Consider the following 27,596-nt stretch of genomic DNA (forward strand, 5'->3'; position numbering starts at 1 on the left):
GGGCGGCGGGAGCAGTTAAAGTGTAGAAAGGACTGTGACAACACATCCTGTTTACAAACCAAACGAGCGAAAGACAGTGTAACGGTCAGGAATGGTACTTCCCTGTTCTCAGACGTTCCCATGATGGTTGCAACAGGTGAATCTGATCCAGAATCAGCTGAAATATTTAGATGTTAACTGTGTGATGTCAGCATCACCACCCGAAGATGTATTTTTATTTGTTGATTTTTATAGCGTAAAAAAGCATGTGTGTGTTGGTTTGTGTGTCCGTAGATGGTGGCGATCCCTCCAGCCTCGGATCTGGCTGTATGTGATTAAATATGTGTGTGTTGGGGAATGGGGGGATTTCCAGTCTTTTAGGCCAATGAACATCATCCACTTCACTCTGTGATGGTGTCTAGGAATGTGCAGCAGGAGCTGCCAAGCAGGAAGTGACATGGAAACACAACAGACAGCGGGTTTCTGGGTAATGTAGGCTCGCTCCAGGAGCACTCCAGGTGAACACGCTGCTCCTCGCCTTACAGGAGGATGCTCTCTCACTGAAGCAGCAAGCATACACACTAGTAGAGCGTGCAGTCTGTAAGCGCCGGCGGGGGGGTTTGTCTGCCGACGTACCAGTGGGATCCTGAGTTGTCTGTGCATATTAAGAGGACAGAATCGCCCTCAGTCACGACTCTGTGATGCTGGTGTGAGGGAGAGGTAGGGCAGGGAAGGAGGAGGAGCCTGTTTAGTGTCAGGAATATGAATGTTTGTCTGCGTCCCATGATAAATCTTTGTCTGTAGCTGAGTGTGGGGAGAATTGCAGGGTCAGAGTGCTGACTCACTGTCCGGGTCGTGATACAGCAAAGACTGCAGTCTTAGTCATTAGACAGACGAGTACCTAAACCAGAGAAGTTGTGCATCTTCCATGCATGGCAGGTTCTCCAGGATTGAATCTGTGACACTTTCTGCTTAAGTAAATGAAACTAAGAGGCTAAATGATGACTTCCATGTCTTTCCCTCTAAGGTCAGGAACCTCCAGATATTAAATTGAGTTTGTGTATTGCTTGCATTCTATTTATTAGCTGATTACTGGAAAGGGGCCAGTATGATCACAGGGTTATAAAAAAGTACAATGATTTCATTGTGATAACACAAAGAATTAAAATGAAAAGTTACAGTCATTTCAACTGCTGTTTAAATATAAAATGTTTTATTTCTAATAATGTAGACCTATTATTATCATAAAGAGACATAACACCCAACTAAATTCATTATCAGTCTGTAAGTTGGTTCCACTCTTTAGAGATTAGCTGATATTAGAATCATGGGATCTTCATTCGAGCAGCTAGCCTGAAGCCTGCTGCTTACATCGACCCTTTTTAGCAAGCTGACCAGTAGTGTGCAGCATGTTATATGAAATGAAACTGATTATGATATTTTGTTGTTCTAGCATGATATCAATAAAGGAAACTGTAGGCACAATGATAATGCCCTCATCAATAAGAAATACTGCATTTAGAATAGGCTTCTTCAGGACAGAGACATAAAGAAATGGGATTTTAATCACTTAACTGCACACTTTAGGCACATTAAAATGCATTGATCTGTGTTCTGACACAGCAGTGAAAATAAAAAAAAGTCAATATTAATCTGTCATTTCAGCAATTTTAGATCTTTATTTACTGTGTGACAATTAATATATATTATGATTAAAGAAATGTCTTGATAATGATGAATACAATAAACAGTTTTTATAATGGACTGAATACATCTACCCCTAGTTATCAGGCCCATTTTTACCAATACCCAATCTAGAATTTTCTTCAATATTGGGACCCATACAGATTTTTAATATTTGATAAGTGCATCACTGAAAACTTTTCAAATCTGGACATACCTTGATACCGTCAACCGGCCCAACCCAATTTGTTCATCAGCGGAAAAGGTTTATTTCTTATTCAGTTCAACTCAGTTTATTTCTACAGTGCCAATTCACAACACAAGTCATCTCAAGACACTTAATAGTTCACCAGATCATACAGTCAAACTAATTCAAAGTTTTCTATCTAAGGAAAACTAGTTGATTGCATCGACTCATTGACTCAAATGCAATCCCTCACACTAAGCATGCTTGTAGCGACAGTAGAGCTGGCAGGTGTTAACTGTATGTTTTCAATATTATACAGGCCTGTTACCAGGAAGCTATTTTCTTACGAAGAAGTTTAGATTTTTATTTTTTTTATTGTTATTTAATCATACCAAAACTTGTAACTTTTACATTTTTGGTATATAAATAGTAATAAAAAAAACATAGTTTTCTTGTATACACATTGAGTGAAGTTCTGTAAAAATGGCAATTATGATGCTTTTTATTTAGAGTTGCCAGGACGTTCAAGGATGCTCGACAGCTAAAAGCAAACATGCGGTAAAATTAAACACTACAGAAGAACATGAATAAAAAAAATATGCATTAGGATAAGTTAAGAAGGGGGAGGTACTCTAAAGAGATGGGGCCTAAGGTTTGAACATGAACATGAGAGGTAGATGGTGTTTGGTAAAGTGGTGAATTCCTGAGGTGAGCTGCAGAACAACTGAATGTCCTGAAGCTCATAGTGGGGGAAAGGCAGGCAGGAGGAACAGGGAGGAAGAGTGATGATCTGAAAACAATTTAAAAAATACTTTTCATAATAGCAGGTTGCAGGTAAATGGCACAAAACAAAAACAAAAAAAGGCTCAAATTGATTTTAGACTGAAAACCTTTGATTGGTGCCTTTTTTAATAAGGGTCTCTAACGGATATAGTAAGCATTATTTTTTTTAAATACGTGTTGTTTACTCTGCAGCCCTTCTGCATTGCTTTGTTCTTGGTAATAGACCTAATTTATTATTCTTTTGAAAGAAAAGTTCACATCAGGGATGTGGAAGACTCTAAACGGTCATGAAGTCATGGGAAACCTTTGCATGTTTTATGATGGAACTGATTTGGAGAAATGGAGCTTTTGTTTGACAAACTACCGTTATAAAAACTAATCAAACATTACACAACTTTCCCGCTCATAAATTTAGACGTAACGGACGAGTGATCAACTGTAGTGATGCTTAAATACAAAAATCAGCCATGACGTTTTTTTCTGTTTTGTTTTTCTTATCAACTAGACGTATGATGCAGCAGAAGTAAACCCTGCAGCAGAAGTACTGATGGAAATTACTCATTTTATTCATCTATAGAGAAATGAATCCTTCCAGAATATTTACACAAATCTCTGGGACATGTTTTCCACCAAATACAGTATATCCTTTAATGACCCTGTCTTTGTTTACACACTGACATGACTAGGGTTTCCTTCCTCCTTTCACTGAATCAGGGTGTGGAGTGCAACCAGCTGCATCATTTCTTTGTGTAAGGAAATCATGCAAGCTGTGCAATCCTAGCACCTCTTACGAAGTATACATCGAGGACAGCTTAAAATGTGATCTTTTAGTTAAAGCAAACACTTACTGACCACTTCAATTCGAGAAGTCCCCTGTTATTGAGGAATGACATTTGGGAGGAATTGCTTGTGTTTCCCTTCTCGGTCAACAGCAGGAACAGCCTTTATAATTTCCGCTACTGCCAGGGCTTTATCTTATTTCAACCCATGTGAGGCTACAGGGGTCACTCTGAGCCACTGCCCTGGTGGATACTGTTACCTTCAGCAGCATCCGCACACACAGCAGTCAGTATAGCAGATGGTCAGGAGGGAGGGGACACACAAGGAGAACCGCATCTTCTTTTCTTGGACACACCTCATTGTTCTCCAGGATTTTTCATTTTTTTTAAGCAAAGATACAGAAAATAAAAGCTGCTGTATGTCAAAGTGAAGAGAGCCTTGTTGCAGATTTTTAACAGATCGCACATCAGACTTTAGAGTGTTATCAGCATACACTGTTAAGACTTAAACATGGTGTGTTTATAGAGTTGAAATAAAAAGATATATATATATATATATATATATATATATATATATATATATATATATATATATACTGATGCGTGCGCAGTGCCATTTAAGCTATCTCTAAATCCTGGTAACCAGCACACATTTCCTGTTGGATCTTGTATATAAAATCTATGATCTCAGTAGAACTCAGTTATACCTGTTATTTACCACCTAAATTAAAAGTTGCAATTAGGCCTTAAATTCATGTATGTATGTATAAAACCTTAAACTAAAACCATTTGTTACAAGTTCTTAAATCACAGGTTGATTCTGCTGGGATTATAAGGATAAAATACATAGAATTAAAAAGAATAATGTAATTATTTCTTGCAATATTTCCCGTATAGTTTATATATTTCTCTCTTCCATCCAGTTAGTTTGACATCTTTGTGCAAACCAAACCTATAAAATGCATAGCTCAGATCATAGCTTTAGCCCTTATGATATAGAGACTTTTCACGCATCTCAACATGAGCTTTCCTGGTGTGGAATTGGAATGAAAGACGTCACTTCTTCAATTATTTGTTCTTTCTTATGTTCTTTAATCTCTCTGGAGCAACTATATTTGCTTTACTGTACACATATTCCTGCTTTGGAGTTCATTGGGTGCAGTGCAGAGGAGCAGCCATCTTGGCTCAGTGAGTTCAGTGAGTTCAGTGCTGCTGGAGGCTGGCTGGATCAGGTGGCAGTGCCAGATCTCTGATATCAATCACCAGCCACTGTTTCTGCCACTGTTTGCTGTGTCCCCCTCTTCTCCTTTCTTCGATTCTCATTCCTTTTTTCATCTCCATCACCTTGTATCCCTTCTCTCTCTGCCCCCCCTTTCCTCCAAAGCTTGGATCCATGCTCATCCTCAGCAGTAGCCGATAGGCAGACAGTGCCGGCTTTGTTATGAATGGTATCCCCTTGCACATCCGGAGGAAGTGTACTCTCCAGCGTGGCTTTACAAACCATCTCCATTGTCCTAAGAATGACTCACTCTACACTGCAGATAATGGCAGTGAGCCAGACAGACTGACAGCACAGCACAGAAGGACCAGTCTGCAGAGTCCACAGACAAACCGCACAGGAAAGGGAGACAGAGAGACCGATAGTTTGTGACAGATGCAGCCACCACATAAAGCAGAGGCAGGAACTGCAAGTATCAAAAGGGATATGAAAATGAAAGACATTTGAATCTTCAAACAATTAGTTTTATTAATATTTGGCTTAATGTGCTAATAGTTGACACTAGTAAGACCAGCAGTTAGGATACATTTATTTCAAGAATTTAGTTGTTTTTTTAAGTACTAGCCATCGGTAAAGAGAGTTTAGCTGTTTCTCCACTTAAAAATGACCTTGTTTGTCTGTTTATGTTTTGAGCTAGGTAGCTGTGGACGTTTTAACAGTTTGATATCAGTAAGATCTCCTTTGATAGAAGCATCTTTTTAAAGCTATTGCCAGCAGGAGGTTTAATGGATGGGCGATGTGAATGAACTAATGTAGAGTGAGGCAGTCTTGGATAAATGAATGAACGGATCAATGAATGGAGTGCTGATCATTGCGTATGCACAACTTGGATAGCGGAAGCAAGAGGGGATGAAGGGGGGGGGTTGCATAATGCGATTAGTTTGCAGCCGAGGATGATCAAAATGCTGACCTCAAACATTGGATCATAGGGATGGATGCTTGAAGATTTGCTCAGACACTACTTACTGCTGATTCTCATCGCTACATCATTAATCAGTTTATGATGTGTATATTTTGTTTTAATTAAGCCTATTCTTATAAAAAGAAGTTGTAGTGCTGCTATTAAGTATTTTCTCATTTTAAGTGTATGAAATATAAACCAACATGCAATACTGGCATACATGCCAGACTGTTTTAAAATCATCATTTAATTAAAAATTCTTTTTTACATTCTCAAATGTAATTATTTGAATGTCTTAACATAAACAAACACACAAACATTCTCTCTCCATATTGAGAGGGTCTTTTATACCTGTTTCTTTCTACTGTAGGAACCTTTCAACTGTTGGCACAGTTTTCTTTCAACTACTGTCAGGATCCATTGAGAGTGGCAGTTCTGTTCTTTCTTGTAAAGGCATCTGAGTACAAGTGAAAATCTAGAATCTATGTTTACATGTGGCAACACAGAGATTAGACCAGAGAGGCTGAGTGTTGTTGACTTCCTGTGGTACAGAGGGCTGTTTGGAGTAGGCTTTGGGATGATCAGCGTAGGCATGCCTGAGTGTAGGTGGGTATGGTTGGTTTAGGCAAACCAATGTGCAAAGTGCTTGCACTTACTTGCACCAAGGTCTGCAAATCTGCACCACTTGCTTGCAGTTATATTTTTATAAATTAAATAAAAGGTCAAATTTAATCAAATAATAAAATATTCATATGGCAGGAGTTCCATTGAAATTTAGATTTGGTCATGAGTAGAAGCAAGAGGATAAGGCCAATGCCTGAGGGACTGTGGAACAAGTAGAACAATATTCTTTAAGCTTCACATAGATTTGGGGTTCCTGAATGGGTAAAAAAATCCTATCACTGTAATGTTTTTATTATTGATCAATGGTATTTATTATTATGTATTATTATGTATGTATGTTTGTTTTTTTTTTTTTTATAGCAGCAGTAAGTAACAGTTTTATCTTAGTGAACCCTCCTTGGGATTTAATCTAAGTATTTAGGAGACAACTTAGAGGTCTGTCATCTCTTCTCACTGACACTTGCCTAAAAAAACCCTCACCTTTCAAATTTCTATTCCACTTACCTCGTAGCCTGGGTAGCCATACTGACTTACATAGGGCATCAGGTATTCTAATAAGGCTGAATACCATCCATTCTAAAGCAGAATGGACCAATCACATCGTGGGAGGCAGGCCCATAATGCACCAGTACTTTCCGTAACCATAATAGTCAAGACTTCTACTGCAATCAAGTCATGTTTTAATGATACAGTTTATTATGTCGGGAAAGAGAGTTTATATTGTTAAAATGAGACCTTTTTCCTTTTTTTTTTTTATAAAGATGTATTTGTGTCACATATGTAGTCACATATGTAGTTCTAATTTGTAGAAAAGTAGCAATTTGTGGCAAAAAGGCTACCAACTAACTATATACACTCCAAAAAAATAAAGAGAGCATTCAAATAACACATCCTAGATATGAATGAATTAAATATTCTTATTGAATACTTTGTACTGTTCATTGATGCTGAAAACAAAATCATCAATGGAAATCAATTTTTTTTAACCAGTGGAAACCTGGATTTTGGAGTCCCACACAAACTTAAGATGGAAAATCACTCTACAGGTTAATCTAACTTTGATGTAATGTCCTTAAAAAAAGTGAAAATCATGCTTAGTATTGTGTATAGCTTCCATGTGCCTGTATGACCTCCCTACAATCCCTGGGCATGCTCCTGGTGGGGTGGCGGAGGGTCTCCCGTGTGATCTCCTCACAGACCTGGACTAGAGCAAGCAACTTCTGGACATGATGTCCCAGATGTGCTTAATTAGATTCAGGTCAGGGGAACGGGCGGGCCAATGAAGGCCTTGAAGCCAATAGCTTCAAGGCCTTCATCTTGCAGGAACTGCTGACACACTCCAGCCACATGAGCTCTAGCATTGTCCTGCATTAGTGAGGAACCCAGGGCCAACTGCACCAGCATATTGTCTCACAAGGGGTCTGAGGACCTCATCTCGGTACCTAATGGCAGTCATGCCACATCTGGTCTGCGCATGGAGGGCTGTGTGGCCCTCCAAAGAAATCCCACCCCACACCATTGCTGATCCATTGCCAAACTAGTCATGCTGAAGGATGTTGCAGGCAGCAGATCCCTCTTCATGGTGTCTCCACAGTCTGTCCAGTCTGTCACATGTGCTCAGTGTGAACCTGCTTTCACCTGTAAAGAGCACACAGCGCCACTGGTGAATTTGTCAATCCTGGTGGTCTCTGGCAAATGCAAAGTGTCTTGCATGGTGTTGGGCTTTGAGCACAATTCTCATCTTTGGACATTGGTGGCCCTCATACCATCCTCATGGAGTCTGTTTTAACAGTTTGTGAAGACACATACACATTTGCGGCCTGCTGGAGGTCATTTTGAAGAGCTATAGCAATCATCCTCCTGTTTCTCCTTGTACAAAGGTACAGTAAAGGTAGCAGTCCTGCTGCTGGGTTGTTGCCCTCCTGCGGCCACCCCCACATCTCCTGGTGTACTGGCCTGTCTCCTGGTAACTCCTCCAGCCTCAGGACACTATGTACCTTCATGCTACATGGTGATTTTATTGAGACTGGTATGCACAGTTGCAAATGTAGCTTATCTGCCACCTTTGCCAAAGACTTGGTAGATTTGGTCATGTAAATTACTTGATTTCTTCTTGGTCTTGTTGATCAAATGAATTGTATTTTTGTTTGTTGTTTTTTAACTACCGTATTTTCACGACCATAAGGCGCACCGTACTAAAAGGCGCAGTCTCACTTATGTGTGCCATTACTGTATTTAACACACACGTAAGGCGCACCGGATTATAGGGCGCAGGTTTTATATACCGGTACATATCCTCTACTACGTTTAAATACCTCTACTGCGTATTTAAAAATAGAGCGGGAGCAAAACTGAGTATGATTGTGCTTTATTCATGTATTTATTACAAAGTATTAATCAAACCCATCAAAGTCATCATCCTCTGTTTCTGAATTAAACAGCTGCGCTAAATCAAACATGCTTATTTCCCCTTCTTCGCTGTCAGAGTCACTTTCCGTGCCGGGCGGCTCCTCGTAAATGATGCAACAATCCATCTGCAAACTGTGGCGTAACTTGCCCGGCGCTGTCTTCCACTTTTCGTGAAACTGTGATCTCCGTCGGTCATTCATCGGTCCCACGCCGCTCGCAGCCTTACTTTGAACGGCCGGTTCACACCGATGTCGAGCGGTTGAAGTTCCTTTGTCAGACCTCCCGGAATAACAGCAAGCGCAGACACTGCATGAAAAGTGAGATTTTCGTCCCCGTAAACCCCCGTAAACTCCCGCAGATCTGCCTGATTTTCGTCAGTTTCCGACAATTTGCAACCCGTGCTTGTCCGCGTTTGTCGTGCCACAAATTGTCGGAAACGTACCATGACGTATGTGGAGAGCGATCAGCTGTACTAATGGCCCTAATTAGCATATGAATGCAGCAAACCCGCGCGGCTGGCCAGGTCTGGCTTGAATAACCTACTCAGTATTGGCTGAAACCACTATTCTCAAACAAATGAAATCGCTCGTGATTGGCAGCAAAACCACACGTGGCCACGCCAGGCTTTAATTTTCTTACTGAGTATTGGACGGAACCACTTCTTTTTAAACAAGTAAAGTCGCTCGTGATTGGTTGGCATATATATATATTTACATATATATTTATTCATATATATATATATATATATATATATATATATATATATATATATATATATATATATTTATTTATTCATTCATATATTTATTAATTCATATATTTATTCATTCATATGGTGTGTATTTATGTTATCCTACACTACTACACAATTATTATGCTACCATCAAGGACATGAATGAATTTATACAGGAAATGAACATTTGCCAGGAAGCTGTTTATGCAAAGAAAGAGCTTTATTAAAACACACACAACTATATACAACGCGTATCCAAACACATGCGTTTCTAAAAATTAAAACTCCGTGAACGGTCCGTTTGCTTCCTCGGGGTTGGAGGTAACAGGCAGCATTCCCTCCGAGGCAGGTCCGATGTGCAGACGCCTACTGTGCGTGGCCCTGTACTTCGGCATCGCTTCTAACCGGGACTGCAGCTTAACACAGAGTTCAGTGAGATCCGGCCTACGAAATGGCGGCGACCGTACAATCCATCCAGAGACACCGCTGACGACAGCGGACTTCCAGAGTTCCACTTCCTCATCTGCTAGCACACTCTGCCTCGCTTTCTGCAGCTGAAAAAAAAAAACAATGAATCAGCGCACTGCGTATGGACACAACACATCTATCAATGCACCTGAAAAATAGTCACCAAATAAAGTCTTACCCTCTTTCTTCTGGCCCGACTCCGAGCAGATAGCCTCCGCACGCAGCGTGTTGGCTGGCAGCGTATATCTGAAGCTCCTGCGTACCGTCTGAAAATACGTCTTACAGGCAGCTGGAAAACAATTAAATGACAGTGGTATAAATAAAAAATCAAACGCAAGTCACAGTAACAAGGAAGGAGAAAACATTAAAACAAGTCACTTACACACAATGTCGTCTTTATCAACATCGTGCAAATCTGGACTTGCTGATTATGGCTCCGAGCTAATAGGAGGTCACCGCCTCATTGTGAGGCGACAGTAGTCTGTGAAAACAAAATGTAAAAGCTATGATCAGTATCTATCCGTATCCATTGCCTTTTACCGCAGAATGAAAGCATATTCTTTAAATCTTACCCTTGCTCCGGTTCATAGCGCCTGCAATTAGTCTCTGAGTTGTTAAGACGGCGTACTGCTTCCTGTAATCACAAAAAATACACTTTAATAAAGCTTGTTCTTGCAAGGCTAGGCTAGATAGGCTAATAGCTAGGCTGCTATTAGCCGGTAGCTTAGGCTAGGCTGCTTTTAGCTTAGCAGGCAGTAATCGAACATATATTTACCGCTAGCATCTCTTCTTTGAGTTCGTCTTGTTCGATGCAGAGTCGCCATCGCGTCCAAGAGGAGTTTTACCCCGAAATCCCCCATTATCCGCTCCTGACCGCCTGCACAAAGCAAAGCATCCATCCTCCACTGTGGCTGCACACCGCGCGCCGCTCTGAGTTTCTTGGAGATCGTACAGAGCATGCGCGAGATGAACCAGGGTGTCCGCGGATCAATAAAAATAATTAAAAAATCTTTTTTTAAATCAAGGCCTTAATTGGCACTAAAATTATTTAAATATGTTTATCGAAGTATTTATAATTCTTTAATAAAAAATGCTTATAAAAACAATTTCGTCAGATATATTATATCGCTCCAGGCGGAGAAAAAGCTAGAGGATATATATACGTATATATGTGTGTGTGTGTGTTTACATACATACAGGAGTCATGGAACTCTGCTTGCAGCTCCTTCATATTTCATGTACACTAATAACTTGTGTACATGGTTCTTGTTGATGGCATTAAAATCATTTCTAATAGCATTAAAATAGCATTAAATTAGAGTCACTCATTCCTGTATGAACCCTGTGAGCGCTTAATTTAATATGACATATTAAAAAAATCCCACCATCATCCAGCATATGTTCAGTTTCTGCCCAAATATATATTTATATTTTTGTAGATTTTTGTAACGGGGATAAGGATAATTCAAAACTGCTTTTTTTTTAATGAACTTGTTCACTACTTCCAAACTCAGCATCTCTTTTCATTCCTGTAATAAGAAGTTTCTTTTGAATGGATTTGATTAAAGCCTAAGTCCCTCGGTATAAAATAAATATTTTGATGGAGATGAGAAATCTGCTTCCTCGTTGGTGAATAACCAATAGTTTGGATCCAATCATTTAAATAAACGGTGTTAGTTTTTTTTTTTATATATAATATATATATATATATATATAATATATATATATATTTTTTATATATATATAATATAATATATTATTTTATATATATATAAGAATTGTGCTATAATTTCTAGTCACCGATCTGTTGCTGCCATATTTTAATTTGACGAACCGGAATTTGTCGATGTTCTTTTTCCTGTTTGGTGCGATTGCAATTGCGGATCTTGACCTGGCCGGACCTTATGACCACAGTGTACCAATCTTCTCATGGCTACTTCCAACAGGATAATGCGCCATGTTATAAAGTAAATCATCTCAGACTCATTTCTTGAAACTTTTCCACTTAAGTAATTGTGAATTGAGCATATTGACAGACATTTTATTTTTTATCTTAAATGCAATTTGTTTTTTTATAATTACTGCTCTAAATGTATTGCTCTGTCAGCTAAAGATCTGTTTTGGTCTCTATACTTTAATTAAATAAATCAATTCAAGCTAAAATGTAAGAGGCTACAGTATACTGAGCCTGATCTCTTTGTATTCTTACCTAGTAAAACCCCCCCTGCAACCCTGATTTGCATTTGTATAGCTCACAGCATGTTCATTTACATGTTAAAGCCTCCCCTAGAATTCCATGGGGGGGAGGCATGGGGGGAACACTGCCTAAGAGAGTCCATGTCAATTTCTGACAATTTACGGGAGTTTTCGGCGAAGCCTGCAAATTGTCGTAAACTGCCGCTTACCTGAAGTTCCACGACAATCTACAGTGCTGCATATTGACGAAAATCCCACTTTTCATGCAGTGAGAGTTCATTTGTTTCACCTTGTTTTTCACATCGGCTGTGAGATGGGCACACATTGAGTCACAGATAAAGAGCGATGGTGATGCGTGGAAAAAAACACCTGGTCTCCTTACATACACCTCCCTCAGCCACTCTTTCTTCATCTCCTCATCCATCCAGCCCTTTTTATTTACCTTAATAACGACTCCAGCTAGAAAAGTCTCTTTAGGCAAAGTCATTCTCTTAAAAATCACCATAGGAGGCAGTTTCTGTCCATTTGCGTGGCAGCCAAGCACAACAGTAAACAACGCCTTTTCATACCCCGTTGTGTGTATCGCTACCGTGCACGCCCACACTTCCCCCTTTAACGTTCTCATGGTGGTCTCAACAACGTCCACAGTAACAACACACATAGGGCGCACCGCACTATAGGGCGCGCCGCACATTTTGAGGGGAAAAAAAAGATGTTTATTTGTGCCTTATGGTCGTGAAAATACGGTATGTTTTTCACCTAGATGGGCCAGCTATGACACTTGAGTGTTCTCACTGAGCCATTCAAACCTCAGGCCTTGTGTTCTGCTGGTACCACTATAGTGGCACCTTCAGTGCTTCAATATCACATTTTCTGGGATGGTAAGACCTCACAACCAATGCTAATACCCCAGCAACCCAGCATGCATGCAGCAGTAATCAAAAGTTTGCCTTTACTTTATTTGAAGAAATTAACAATCAGCTCAGACACTTGGGACATGACTTTCAGATCCTAAAGAGAACAAACAACCAACATGATTAAACATTGTTTGCACCTTAGACACACTGTGTCAGTATGAGCTAAGGCAGCAAATGTATATTTACTTTAATATTTAAATGTTTATTTATTATTTAATATTTATGTTTTACTTAGTAAAACATGGGTTACATGTGCACACAAAAGCACAAAGCTGTGTTCTACTCTAGAGAATGACGGGGCAGTAAACTTTTTTTTGGGGCGGGTGCAATTCAACATTAAAACATTCATCTTGATCCATTGTAACTTTTTGTCTCTGTGTATCATTTGTGAAATTTAAACCTACATAGCATGTACTATTTAAACTCTCTTTTTAAGGTATTAGGGGTAATTTCTTCCTAAGATACACCATGAGTCGAGTGTTATCACAGTGGTTACACATTTACTAGAGGTAAATGAGGTCTGTTGTCAGACCTGTACTGAAAACATCCAGGTTCCCAGACGCACATTAAAACACTTTTTAGCACAAGTTATTTTTTCACTTCTATGATGCATATTAACAGAAACCTAGAATAAAGTATTCTAAAACCAGCAGGAGTTGCACTGGCTGACATCACTACACCATTTCTATTCAGCTTTATTAATTGATGTCTTTGTGAACTTTAAAGACTTCACAGAAGCATGAGGCACATACACACCTTTTGATGACCACACTCCAGCACACAGTAGTAGTAATGATCCAGCCAGCTCTAATAGACACAAGTGAATCTCACAGGGAGTAAACATGTAGTGCCTTAGTGACATCAAAGAGCCTAAGTCTAGGCCCTAAATACTAATCTGCACTTCTCATTTTACTTTGCAGGACTCAGCATCTTAGCTGTACATAAACATCTACTTAGGACCTCTTACTGTCAGCTCAGTGTGCTTTTCTTTCACTTGGCTTAATAGTTGAGCTGCGAGAGGAAAATCATGGTGGTCAGGTTAAAGGGACAGTCTTTCTATTTATATCTTCCCACCTGTAATCTGTCTCTGACGGGATTAACCAAACCACTAGCTTTAGTCTGCCTTGCTACACAGACGGAAACAATGAAAATGTTGGTCCTGCGCCATTTGACTTATACAAAATCCCTTTGGTTTACTTATAGCATCACAGCTAGTGTCCAATATATATCCAGTTATATTGAATCAACGGTAAATTCATTGATCATTTCAATACATTCTAATACATTAGAAAAGTGTAGTCATATCAATATTAATTCAGTTACAATCCACTCTGATCTTAATTATAGAACAATATTCAAACAATTTAGCTCATATAGCACCAGTTCACAACACACATCATCTCAGGGCACTTTACAGAGAACAGAAGTCAGATTGGGTAAAAGTTTCTATCAAGAAAAAAATGGTTGATTGTATCCAGTCATTGACTTCAAACACACGCTCCTCCTGGATGGGTTTGCAGCAACGATTGTCTCTTGCATTTTCTTTTTGACTCTTCAGCAATCCCTCACACTGAATATCCATGCTGAGACAGTGGAGAGGAAACACTCCTTTTTAACAGGAAGAAACCTCCAGCAGAACCAGGCTCAGTGTGAGCAGCTTTTTGCAGAGGCAGACTGGCATTTAAGAAGATTAGGGGTGTAAATCACATCCATCATTGCGATTCGATTCAGTATCGATTTCCTGACCCAACGATTCGATTATTTTCGATACTCAAGAATACACCACGATTCGATTAATCGATTAATCGGTTAATTTTTTTTATTATTATTATTATTATTTTTTTTACACCTTACAGGCTAAACAAAGTTTCAAGTTTGAAATAAATCAATGAAAGCTGTAATATCATTATGCATTTTCTTTAGAAACAACAGCAAATAACAGAAGTAGAAAAGTTGCATCAAAAAATACTGCAAAAATACTGCACAATATCAGTGTAATGAGTTCAATGCAATACCTCGGCTCCAGAGAAACTGTCCAACATATTTTTTTAGAATGTAATAAATATACTCAGGAAAGAGAGATGTTGCTTAGAGAGTTAGACAGGAATAAAAATAAACTAGATATAAGGGAATTGTTTCAAAGGTCATCTGGGGATGTAGTTTTTGGTAGTATTTGTAATTTTCTAAGAAGAACGGGTATTTTAGGGAGAATATAATAGTTTGTCTGGTCCATACTCCATTCTGGAAGGTGGCGGTAATGCACCTATAAGTTGTTTGCCAACCGCCATTAAAAAAAAGAAGAAGAAGAAGGCTCCAGAGTGTCGACGTCACCGCCCCCTTGAGAGACGCTCCGCTGCACCTCTCCCAGATTGTAGCTGACCGCAAACAGTGCACCAGACAGGAGGCCGGCTTGTTTTGTTTTTATGACCGAAATTGCAGAAAACAACTCGTGAAGTTTGACCCGCTAGAAGAGCGAGGTGCGCGAGACCGCTGGGACCCTTTTTCCAGCTGAATCTCCGCTCTTTTTGGCCCTCATGTCCCTTCGTCGTCGGACTAAACTCGTCCCCACTTCCTCACCGCCTCGGCCGTATCTAGACCCACAGCGTGTAGCTCAGACCACGCTTCAATACTGAGCATAATTTAAAAATGTCTGTGTGAAGCTTGCTGCAACAAACTGCTGTAAGAGTATAACCAGGAAGCGCGGTAGGAGGGCAAAATAGGTTTAGCAGCACGGGAGGGTGAATTACGCACAGGAGCAAATGGATAAAAATAGATCGGAGGAAAAAAAAACATGAATCGATTATCTTGCGGACGTGTCGATGCATCGGATCGTCGGCTTTTGGATCGATGCATCGATACAAAACGATTATTATTTACACCCCTAAAGAAGATAGACACAAAAACAAATTGTTAACTAGCTCCACAGGAAAGACAGCCAAGCAGATCTGCTCCAAGCCAGTTCTCATAGGACGTGTTTTCATTAATCTTTGTCACTACCCAATCCGTCCCGGAAGCAAATCCATACCATCAGCTCATTGCGCATGCAACCAGATACACATCCAGGTTTCCATAAATAATGCAATTGGTACTAAAATTATTTATTTCTATCATTATCTTGCTAAGGAATGCTAATACATTTTAAAAAAATGTTTTATGACTTTTCAGAGACAATTTTAATGCTTATTACATTTCCTCCGTTAAACTGCTTGTCTGACGTCATAATCAGGCATGCTCAGAGCACTCCAGCAAAATATGATTAAAGCTTCATTATCTGCATGTTAGTTGTTTATTTATTTTGGTTACACACTATATACCGTAATTTTGACGCGAGAGGAAAACATAAATCTCAGAAAGACTAGGTTTATTTTTAAATACAAAGCTGAAAAGTTAGCTCCTGGAAGTAGCATAGGAGCCTATTTCCGGTACAGACGAGTGATAAAGCAGCAAAGTTTGAAGGTATTTATTTATTTTCTCATGAAATGTATTTTTAACCTTTGACCTCTTGGTATATTTCGACCCAACAACTCGCAACGCATGAAAATAACAACGGTTAAGCTTTTACATCGTTGGAAAGCTTCGATGCTCCTCAATTCAACCATTAAGTTCATTTTATGGACACAATGAGCACCAAAGCACAATTAACACAGATATAGCAGCATGGTCAAATATATATAAATATGAAAATGCAGCTTAGACTTAGCATCTTACTACTTAGACTTCCTAAAATGTTAGCCTTCAATGCTTTTTTTCATCACCTTCCTACCTACAAAACAAAAGCATTTATGAATGTTAGGATTTGACTCAGGGACAGCCCTCAAAGTATCACGAGCGTTCCTTGCCGGTCGGCCAATTATAAACGAATAATTCCACATTATATATAGAATCCTGCTGTTGTAGGTTAAAGCCACGTGCCCTGTTTGGCTTTGTAGCCAATGAAATAAGGTTTCAAACAAGGGTAAACATGGCTAATTTTAATAAAGTCACCAAGACACTCACCAGTCAGTCATCAGATGAAAATGATAAGAAGTGGAAAAATATTTGCGTCAAAAAAGTTTTGTGGCCATCAAAATGCTTCAGTGTGATTTCTGGGTTAAATTCTTTGTGTAAAAGCAATAAGCATGTGATACAATGACACATGCCTATCGTCAAGTATGTCTTTGATACTGCGATTCAAAAAATACCTATTATTTTCTAGAACTTTGACTCATGTTTGAACTGATGCAGTTTAGAGTGTCTTTTAGTCACACTATTTTCATTTATATTTTTAGAAACCAGAAGGTGTAAGCTTTCAAATGATGTATCACACATGTAATTTGGCCGTACAGTTCCTTAGTTATTTGCTTTTCCATTTGGGTATGCAAAAACGCAAGGGTTACTTAAAAATAGGTGGATGTTATTAACACATTACAGTTTAATAGTGACAACCTTTTTTTGCTCATTTTTAAGTGTTGCATTAGAAGAAAACAAACTTATTTTAAATAGGTTCTGATGTGGTGAATATTTACCCAACATAACTGATTAGCTGCTGGCACCCTGAATAGAGCATTAGAATCACACGTCTCCTTTAAAAATGTCTCAGTTTGGCATTGACCATAACTAATACTAGGTGTCATGATAAAGTAAATAAAACTTTCCTGATTTCAAAACATAATTGAAACCTCAGTTCATCACTGATCTGTGGTCCTCACTAGTTTGCTAACTCTACTTTTTTTCCTACAGCAAAGCGTCATGTTAACGTATCACAATGTTACGCTTTGCATCGCCTCGTTAATCCTCTCCAGTGGATGGATGTTTAATTGGCATTTCCTTTTATTTATTTTTATTTTTATTTTTTTTAAGAATTTGCTCAAAGCCCACATCACATTTGAATGGAAACATGGTTATTATGATCAAAGCATGCTTGTTTATTCATAATTGCTAAAAAAACAAAAACCCAATTGGATCAAGTCATTGATTTTGCAGGAGTCTTTCTCCTGTGGAAGCATGCAGTGAGGGTGAAGAGGAACGACTCTGTTTGCAAAGTAAGAACCTCCAGGCTATTGAATACATGAAGGGTGCTATTGTAAAGAAACAAAATGCAAACATGGTTTAACTTTACATGAACATGATTGTCTGTAGGTTTCATACATTGGTTGGTGGGCAGGAGGTAGAAGAGTGCCTGAACAGAGATCAAGTATTTCATCCTCTTTTCCTCCTCCACCTCTCGTTGCCAATTTGCAGTCATTAATTAGCTGTCCATGATAAAATTCCCCATTCCCAGTCTGACACTGGTGTGGAGGCGCGGACGGCGGTGGTAATCATGTCAGCGAGGCTTGGCTCAGGGTTCTGAGGGGGCTAAATGGCCCCCATATGGTCCACTGGCTGGGGCCCACTTCTTAGCATGCTTTCATTAAGCTAGCGCTCAATAAACCGAGGTAAAGAGAAGTGAGCTCACACACACACACACACACACCCCTACACACAAACATACAGTCGGTAAGAGTTGAATCAAAGCATTTACCAGGGCACAAAGGGACAGGAGCACAAGGAGTTGGTGTTTGTTTTTGTCTGCGTGTGGGGTGTGTGTGTGTCTATGTTTTCGAAGGCTGATGCTCTATGATTGTTGGCTTGCCATCTGTCATTAAGCGAAAAATGTTATGTGTGTGTGTGTGTGCGTGTGTTAAAGACGAAAGATGAGACGGAAACGAAATAAAGAAACGGTGAGAGGTGCAGATGTCTCCCAGCAGAGTGGCTGGAAGAGGGGGTTCAACAGCAGCCTGCTGCATGGGATAGAGGTTGTGGTAAAGAAGAATCGAAGGAACATCTGCCATATTCAGATATCGCTCTTTGATTTCAACATGTTATAATATCTTGAGTTTTAACAGACCTTTGAATCGTTTCTAGTTACAGTAAGCTTTACACAAATATTTCAGTAATTCACAAATATTGCAGAAGATCGAAGCACTGTGATGCTAAGTAGGCCTGAAACAATCTGATTAATCGAATAACCGAATCGATTATTCAAATAATTGTCTAAAAACTAATTTAGTAAACGATTAATCGTTAACTGGAGCATAGAGACTCTAAAACAAGCATTTAGCTGATGGAGAAACCTACTTAGAGCAGTAATTATACCAACAAAAAAAAAGTAAACATTTTACATTTAAGACAGAAATTGTTTTTGTCTGTCAATATGCTCTTTCCAGAGCTCCTCAAGTGGAAAAGTTTTAGTTTTACCTGGTTTAATTTAGCAAAAAGCCTTCTTTAAGGAACCTTTGGCTATCTGTTTAAATTATCGAGAGATAAATTGATTTGCAAAATACGCATTAGTTGCAGTGCAAATGCAAAGGTTTCAATGTATCTTTGCTTTTATCATAAACCTTTTAAGTGAAAGGAAAGGAGCCTTAAATGTTTTCTTTTAACTCACCTAAAAGGAAAAAGAAAATAGTGAGCTGAAAACCAAACTCTTTAATTCTAACAAAGTGTGCTTTGAGATGACAAGCTATCTAACAGGAAGATGTCGTTATGATTGAACCCAGTTAGTGGTCCAGTTATGACAATTTTCTTTCAAGCATTTTTTTTCATTAAGATAATCATAATAGGGTTTGAGAAAACATCGCATTAACTTTCTTAAAGTGGACTTTATTGTAGCAAGAAGCACGTTTAGATATGAAGATTTTCCTTTAAACCCATCACTGACCTGATTGTTGCAGGCAGACTGTAGTCAGCAGAATCTCATGAAGTCTTATGGCACAGCTTTGAGTCTGCCTTTGAGTTTAGCAATCAGAAATATTTTTAAACAGCTGAATATTATTTTTCTGTCACTCTGGAACAAAAATATTGTAGTCCGCTTTAACCCAGCTAAGAAGCAACAGGTGGGGGAAGGGTGAGGACCAACATCCTTTAGCTTTTATAAAGCTATACAAAATCACCAGTATGAATGGTGCAACCTGCTACTTATTAAAACTTGGATGTATTTTGATACTGGTCTCCAACTCTTACCTGTTTGATAAAACGAAAATACTCGACTGTTAAATATTTTAGAATAGGACAGAAAACCCATTTATTGTCCCACAATGGGGAAATTCTGGTGTTACAGCAGCAAAAAGCTTATAGATAAAATGGTCACATAAATGTGGACCTTAAAAAAGTGTATAGGAATAACATTAGTTAAGAATAAAAAAAAAAAAAATACTGTACTGTAAAGTGTTTTAACAATATAAATATAGAAACTACATAATTCATGTAGGGTTGTGCTATTATTATAAACTTTTACTGATTAACATTCCCGGTTTTATGCACTTTTATGTGTTTTGTTTTTTAACTAATATTTCTAAAATGTTATAGTAGAGGAGTTTTATAAACTTTGTAATATAATTGTCATAGATTTGTACAGAATTATGTTGTGGGTAATCTTAGCTGTCTTTCTTAGGCTTTTATTTTGTTTATATCAATATAGAAATGAACTTAGGAAATCTTGTTATATATGTTTTGGGCATATTGTCAAGCAGTAATTTAACATTCACTGCCATAATAAGAGGAAAAATTTAGTGGGAATGTGAGCTATATCAGACCCACCTATCAAAATTGATGTTTTTCTTGTCTGTTGGTTTGAACAAAAGTTAAGGAAGTTGAGAATATTGCAACGCCGCCTTCGTCTGGCATTTTTCTGGATAGATGGAGCAGAAGCAGGTGGGGAGACCAACCAGGACAGAGAGGAGAACAGAGCAGCAGTTAGTGAGGTGGAGAGCACTTACTGTTGGCCCTTCAGTTCAACACATGAATGAAATCTCTGAATGAGGCACGACTGGGCTGGTGCGTGCATCAGCTAGGGGGGGGGGCACGGGGGCGGTGCACTTGACAATTCTTGTGGTATGGCACTTGATTATTTACTCTTACCCCCCTGGACTTGCCGGTTGTGCTCAATGATATTTTTTGTGTGAGTATATTTATTTATTTGGTGTGAAAGTCTAGGCAGAGGGAGAAGCATGCAGCCCTAAGCCTTTTATGTTGCTCTTGAAAAGTACGAAAGCTTTACAAAAGACCGGAGGGGGTCTTATTTTGTCCACACAAGCACATGCAGACACTCGCAAGACCAGCTGCTGTCCGCAGCCCCAGCCCAGCGATTCTGAATTAATAATACAGGGCCACTCTGGAATAATGGTGACTTACACACACAAGCACAAAGCTTTGCACCTGTTCACCACTGCTTAACTGGAAAGGGTTGGGCTCCACAGACACACACACCCACATCCACCCAGCCGCCCCGTGTTGCTCGTCTGTTGTAGGCAATAGTTAGACAGCTGTGTCTGTCAGCCTGACCTTCCCCTTCTTTTTCTTATGTCACTTCTTCTCATTGACTGATTTGTCCAGCTGCGCTCCTCGGGCCCTCTGATTGGTCGGTTCCACATCAAATGAAGCAAAGACAGAGAATGAGTATTTGAATATGAATGCAAGAACCTCAATGAAATGTGTGACGGTGATCGTTTATGAATACAACACCAAATCAGACATTCATTTTTTTTTTGCATGTTAGCAATAATATACATACTTCAACAGCAGCAGCTTCATACATTTTCCAAAACTTTATGCAAATATTTTTGGAGTCAAGCCGGATTTTAAAGCAATTGTTATAAAAGGGAAAAGCAGATGTCTTTGGCAGGAGCTGATTTTGTTTCAACAGGTCTGTTTGCAAATGATGCTGGGGATTTATATTAGCCAATAAATCTGCACGTGAGGCATTTCACATAAATAAACAGTTTAATGTAGACATCAATGATGTGAAATGAAAGAAAAAAAATCAATGCCGCCAAGATTCAAAGCCCTCCAAAAGAGAAGGGAGGGAAAAATAAGGAGGCAATAAACCAGCAATCAATGCAATTTGATTAGCCAGCTCATTGGCTGCATGTGCCTTCCCTAATCGCATTGGATTCGCTGCATTTTAAAGACAAGCGGCATGACATCCTTAATGTTATCGTGTGTTAAAATGCAAGAGCTTTTTTGTTCTGCTTTGCTAAGATTGTATTTTTACCTTCTTGATACATTAGTAGACGTCCAAAAAGATCAGTCTGTTTTTTTTTTCTTCCAACCTTGTTTGTTTGAGTGGGTGGTTTGATGGATGTGTGTATGTCAGGGAAATACACCGTCTGACTGAGCTGTGTTTAATATTCCTGATAGGATTAACCAGAGATGAAAACCAGTTTCCCTTTTCGATAGTATAATATAGTATAAGCCTTTCAGTTGGCAGTATGTTCTCTTCAACGCTTTCAATCTTTCTATTTTGTATAACAAACTGATCAAAGCATCCCTTTTTTTCTAGTTATTTAGTCATGTTTTCAGGATCTCTGAATGATATGTGAGAAAACTGTCTGCAGAGAGTTGCCACAGTTTTGTAATGTGTGAAAAGGAGGGCTTGTTGTGAGCATGAAGCAAGCAGGAGGTCATGCAGGGCCCAGGTGGGAGTCCTGGTTTCCTGTCCTTGTTCTGGTTTACAGGACAGCGCTGCACAAACAGCGAAGCTCTGGTCAGAAAACAGGGAAGCAGCGCAGAAAACCATCATACAGAATAAATTGCATCTGGTCAATTTGAATGATTTTCTATTTTCTGGTCAAAGCGATGATATAACAATCAAAACAAAGTGGTTAATTGCTCTTAACTTGCCTAGAAATGTAGCCAACTTGGATTTCTTCTGAACAGCGCAGCATCAGAGCAGACAGGAATTATTTATATAGTATAGAGGATGTGACCTGATGCTGTTTGCACGGGAATGATGACTGTAATACGAGGTTGTGCAAATATTATAAACATAATCAGTTGACATGTCAACCTGCGTTAAGCTTAGATATATCAAGGATGAGTATGAGAGGTGCAGCAAACATTCCTAAAAGAGCTTTATTGTTTCATCTCATCAGAATGTAGATCTTCACCATTTAAATCAGATTATCAACAGGGAAGAATCTTTCCCTAATCCAGTATGTTTCAGGAACAGGTTAAACACTTGAAGGGATAAAACAGAACAGCATTGCTGTATGAAGTACAGATTTCCTCCTACTGTTTTCCTTTCTCTCGCAGATTGGGAAAAAATGTGATTAGAGTCATGAAGAGTGATGGCTAACATTAAAGTTGCCTTGACTAGGTGACCTTCATGTACTGTTTATCTAGGTATCTAAAGCCTCCCGTCTGGAACAGGTGTCATTGAGCTATAGTCCTCGATCTAAGAGGCTAACATTATAACAGTACAGTCAAGCTTTGTTTTTTTATAGGAAGATAACTCGTTCTTCTCTAGCTGCTCTTGATGTCTGCATCCAGAAATTCCCAAATGCACCCAAACTGAGCATCACTCAGGGACAGAAATGTTTCATTCATTGTGGACAAATGCATCCTTACGGTGAGGGGGATTAGGATGAGAGTCATGTTGGCTGCAGCCTTTCTGTCACTCACTCAGCCTCTGTGTCAGCAGCATCACAGCTGCAGCTAACTTGGTCCAAGGAGCCACCACCATCTACTGGACTGAAGAGGTACTGCAGCAGAAAATAATTACTGAGTAAATGACAGGAGACCAAGTCAAAGATTTTTTTCCACATAGGGGAGAGAGTAGGGTGACGTGTTGGTGGTGATGTGATGGGAGTGTTTTGTTTTTTAAAAACGTGTGTAATGTTTCCGATTGTGTGTTGGTATGAGGGTAAGCGTGAGGAGCTCCTCCTCCTGTACCAGCTGGGGGTAGCCTGTATGCACCACGCACAGACTACCAGGAGACTCTGGCTGTGTGCAGCTGGCCTCCTAGTGCCCCCCCTCCAGGGATCACAGCACTCCCATGGGTTTTCCCTCAATCTGGCCATGCTGTCCTCTCCCCTCTCTCCTTTACCAATCAGAGCATTTCCAGCTTACAGTAAGGCCTCTTTTGCATGTTTTTCTAAGAATAAGCTTATATCTTCATCAACTTCCATTCAACCTTCTTTTTTTTATCTATTTCTAATCTGATGCAACCAGATGCTTCATCAAAGCTTTAAACGAGGCAGAAATCTGACTAAAAGTGAATTATATGCCTTTTTATGCATGTGCAGAAACACGATGTACTATTTCAGAGCAGGCGGCTCCCGTTTTATGCTGCTAGGGATTGGGATTGTATTTAAAGCATTAAAATACACACACACATATACACACATGCAAACAAGCTGGAGTCCAGTCCCACTGTAATAATGAGACTAATGCACTTTAAGTGGATTGGCTTGGAGGAGGCTGGATTCGCCTTAAGTTGTCTGAGCAGACTGGAGTTAAAAACTGCTGGGGATGGGGGTCACGCACGCAGGCAGCCATTAGCTGCTAAACACACCCATTCCCTGTGGAGCTGCAAACAGAAAGCTGCTCTGTCACATTTTTTTCTCTCTGTAATGTTTTCAAGTTTTTGAAAAGCCATCAAATTCCTGTCTAGCATCATGAAAGTTTTGCTTGTACCTGCTTCTGGTCCTCATGGACAAATTACAGGGCAGATGACTTCATCTAACGTCTTCTACATGATGCTAATATTAGTAAATACTAAACAAGGGAAATAAATTGTAGTAAAATCATCAACCTTTATGTGATTAAAGCCATGTTAAATGGTAGAATTGTTGTCCACCTATCTTCCACTCTGCTTTTTACAGTAGCTATCACATAGGTGATCAATAAGTGAAAGATATTTACAACATACAACCCGTCTATTAGGACATCATAAGGAATTTTCTTCTTCATAATGGAACCCACTTAAGTTTAGTTTTATTTATTTATTTTTTTTCCTAATCTGACTTAAAACATGAATTTTAATAGAACATATAATATTTTGCTAATATTTTACTGGAATCAGTTGTTCAAATCACTTCAATGTCCACACGTGTATAAAATCAAGCACCTTTTTATGAAGATTTTCCGTAAAAATTCAAAAAATATCCACTGGACTTGGTTTTCAAGATTTGAAGACGTTTCGCCACCTCTCCAGGAAGCTTTCTCAATTCAAATGTCTGGATCCGCAGTGAGTTTGAGTCTTATATTTGAGTCTTTTTATGAAGACTATTTCTAAAAACATTTGTAATGTGTTTACTCTCAGGAGCTCAGTGAATTTCAGGGTGAAACTGTGATAGGATTCCACCTGTGCAACAAATACAGTTGTGAAAATTCCTCACTCCTACATATTCCTCAGGCAATTGCCAGCTGTATCCTAAAAACACGGAAGTGGTTTGGAACAACAGCAACTCAACCGCAAAGTGGTGGGCCACGTAAACTCTCTGCAGAGTCAATCACTACACTCTACACTACACTAACTTCATGTGGCCTTCAGATTAACTTAGGGTTGTAAAGCAGGCCGCCACTGGACTCCAGAGCAGTGGAAACATGTTCTAAGGAGTGATGATTCCCGTTTCTTTATCCGGAAATCTGAATGACAAATCTGGGTTTGTCGGTTGCTAGGACAACAGTACTTGTCTGATTGCATTGTGCTAAGTGTAAAGTTTTGGGGATTATGGTGTGGGTGGTTTTAAGGAGCTGGGCTTGGCCCCTTCGTTTCAATGAAAGGACCTCCGAATGCTTCAGCACATCAAGACATGTTGGACAATTCCAGCTCCCAGCTTTGTTGGGAACAGTTTGGAGCTGACCCCTTCCTCCTCCATCATGACTGCACACCAGAGTACAAAGCAAACTTCATAAAGGCATGAATGGAGTCTGGTATGGATGAACGTGACTTGCCTGCACAGAGCCCTGATCCCAACAGGATAGAACACCTTTGGGATGAATTAGAGCAGAGACTGAGAGCCTGGCCTTCTCGTCCAACATCAGTGTGTTACCTCATAAATCCTTTTCTGGAAGAATGATTAAGCATCAGCATAAACACACTCCTAAACCTTGTAGACAGCGAAGTTGGAGCTGTTCTCACTGCAAAGGGTGGACCAATAACATATTGAACCTATGGATTAAGAATGGGATTTCACTTCAGCTATGTGAGTCAAGGCAGATGAGCAAATACTTTGGCGACATAGTGCATTTAGAAACACTGTATTGTTCCTTGTCCTTATATGCAGTTTAGTTCATCCTCAGAGCTGCTCTTCGATTTCCAAAGCAAAGCACATGCCAGCTGATCATCAGTTTATCAGGTGCTTTTATTGGTAGTATATATGGGTATTAATCACTTCTTTCATTTTTCTTTGGTTTTTGCATTTTTGAAAGTATGAAAGTGTTACAAAAAGTAAGAAAGGTTCATCTCAGGTTGCATTTTTCTAGTAGGAAGGGATGTGTTTAGACACTAATATGTACAGCTGATTGAAATGGGGTATAAATGTGGATTTGTGTAGCACTCTTGTGTGCAGTTTGTGTCTGCTGTTGTTTCCACGGGTTTGGCCACTCTACGCATTGGAACATGGCAGGGATTTCCATCCAGCCTTTTCTCCTCCTCTGCCTGCCTCTGTACTCCGCCACTAACCAGCTTCCAGAGCGCCAGTCACACAGCCCTGTCTATTGCACCATCTGCATATCAGCTCTTGCCTCGGCCAAAGCATTAAATTAAATCCCTGTTTGGGTTGATTAACAAATGGCTGGTGAGCTCACATAGTTACGGAGTTATTTATTTCATTGTCATTATGGCTTTTTCCTACTTTTGTCCACCGTGTTCGGTAAGAATCACATCAAACAAGGAGAACAGAGGTTTACCTGATGTCCGGAAGGAGTTTGTGTAAAACAAGAGTATATTGGAGGAAGATTAAACTTTACAGAAGTTTGTAGGTCTCATTCTCAATGTGCTGGCTGAAGTTCAGCCCTGCCATGTGTACCTGTCTGTTTTTTGTCCTCTATGCATTTCAATCTCACCATCTCCACTCTGCCTCGAAGTGAACAGCTAATGGGTCTGCTAATTGAGTGACAGTTAGCGAGCGCATTGTTCTAATTCCAATCAGAAACCTTGGAACAGACGCAGTCACAGCTGATTCATCTCTGCCTCTTACTGCTTAATCCACAAGCTGCAACTGGAAGATGTGCCAGCAAGATTTATTTCTCACTTTTTTTTTTTTTTTTTATTTCTCTGCTCACTTTTGAGCTCTTAGTTTGTGCCTCCGGTACACTTACACCTTAAAGTACGGAGTTCTCTCTTTTGCTCGTTTTACACCACATGTACTTCTTTTATTTTTTTATATTATTTAGTTTTTTTAAAATCTCTGTTATTGTTTTATCTTAAATATAAAACACTAAATATAAAAGTCAGCTTTTAGGTTCTTACATTTTTGCTAATTTGTGCCTCCATCATTAGCATTCACCATATTTTACCCTAACCTTTCCATAAATGATTATATATCCATGTACTTAACCTGTTGCATACACTAACCCACAAAGTTCTTCATGCCCCAGAAATATTTTAGTTTAAATGATCTTTGCGATTATACAAACATTTATCTTCTGGCAGAAGATGAAGTTCTAAACTTGATCTGATGCTTTATCTTGAGCTAAAGATTAGGGTAATAATGAGGAGACCATCCAACCTAAACATCTCAGATCTCATTGATAACCATCAGTTATTAAAATCAAATGCAAACATAAAAATAGCTACTTTGCAATTGTAAACACTATCTTATTTTAAGCAGTTTTTAAGTTGCAATATTTCTGAAATTGTATGTGTTTGTAATATGCAACAAACATTGATAGGTAATTTGTTTTAAAACTGAT

At 39.2% G+C, this 27,596-nt stretch overlaps 1 protein-coding gene across 3 annotated transcripts in view; it reads left to right on the top strand.

The window, feature by feature from the left end:
* The window catches only part of akt3a (v-akt murine thymoma viral oncogene homolog 3a), an 87,427-nt gene that overhangs the window by 17,056 nt on the left and 42,775 nt on the right, over window positions 1-27,596 (top strand). The window contains exons 1-2 of one of the 3 annotated variants that reach the window (XM_038296144.1): window positions 15,251-15,256; window positions 26,136-26,140. The exons of the other annotated variants lie outside the window; for them this stretch is intronic. The gene's annotated coding sequence lies outside the window, so the exon portion shown is untranslated. Of the gene's footprint in view, window positions 1-15,250; window positions 15,257-26,135; window positions 26,141-27,596 lie in introns of those variants that run through there. 3 annotated transcript variants of the gene reach the window in all.

This window comes from Cyprinodon tularosa, unplaced genomic scaffold (assembly GCF_016077235.1).
Source record: "Cyprinodon tularosa strain WSP-4 unplaced genomic scaffold, ASM1607723v1 ctg368, whole genome shotgun sequence".
In the NCBI taxonomy this organism is placed as follows: Eukaryota; Metazoa; Chordata; class Actinopteri; order Cyprinodontiformes; family Cyprinodontidae; genus Cyprinodon; species Cyprinodon tularosa.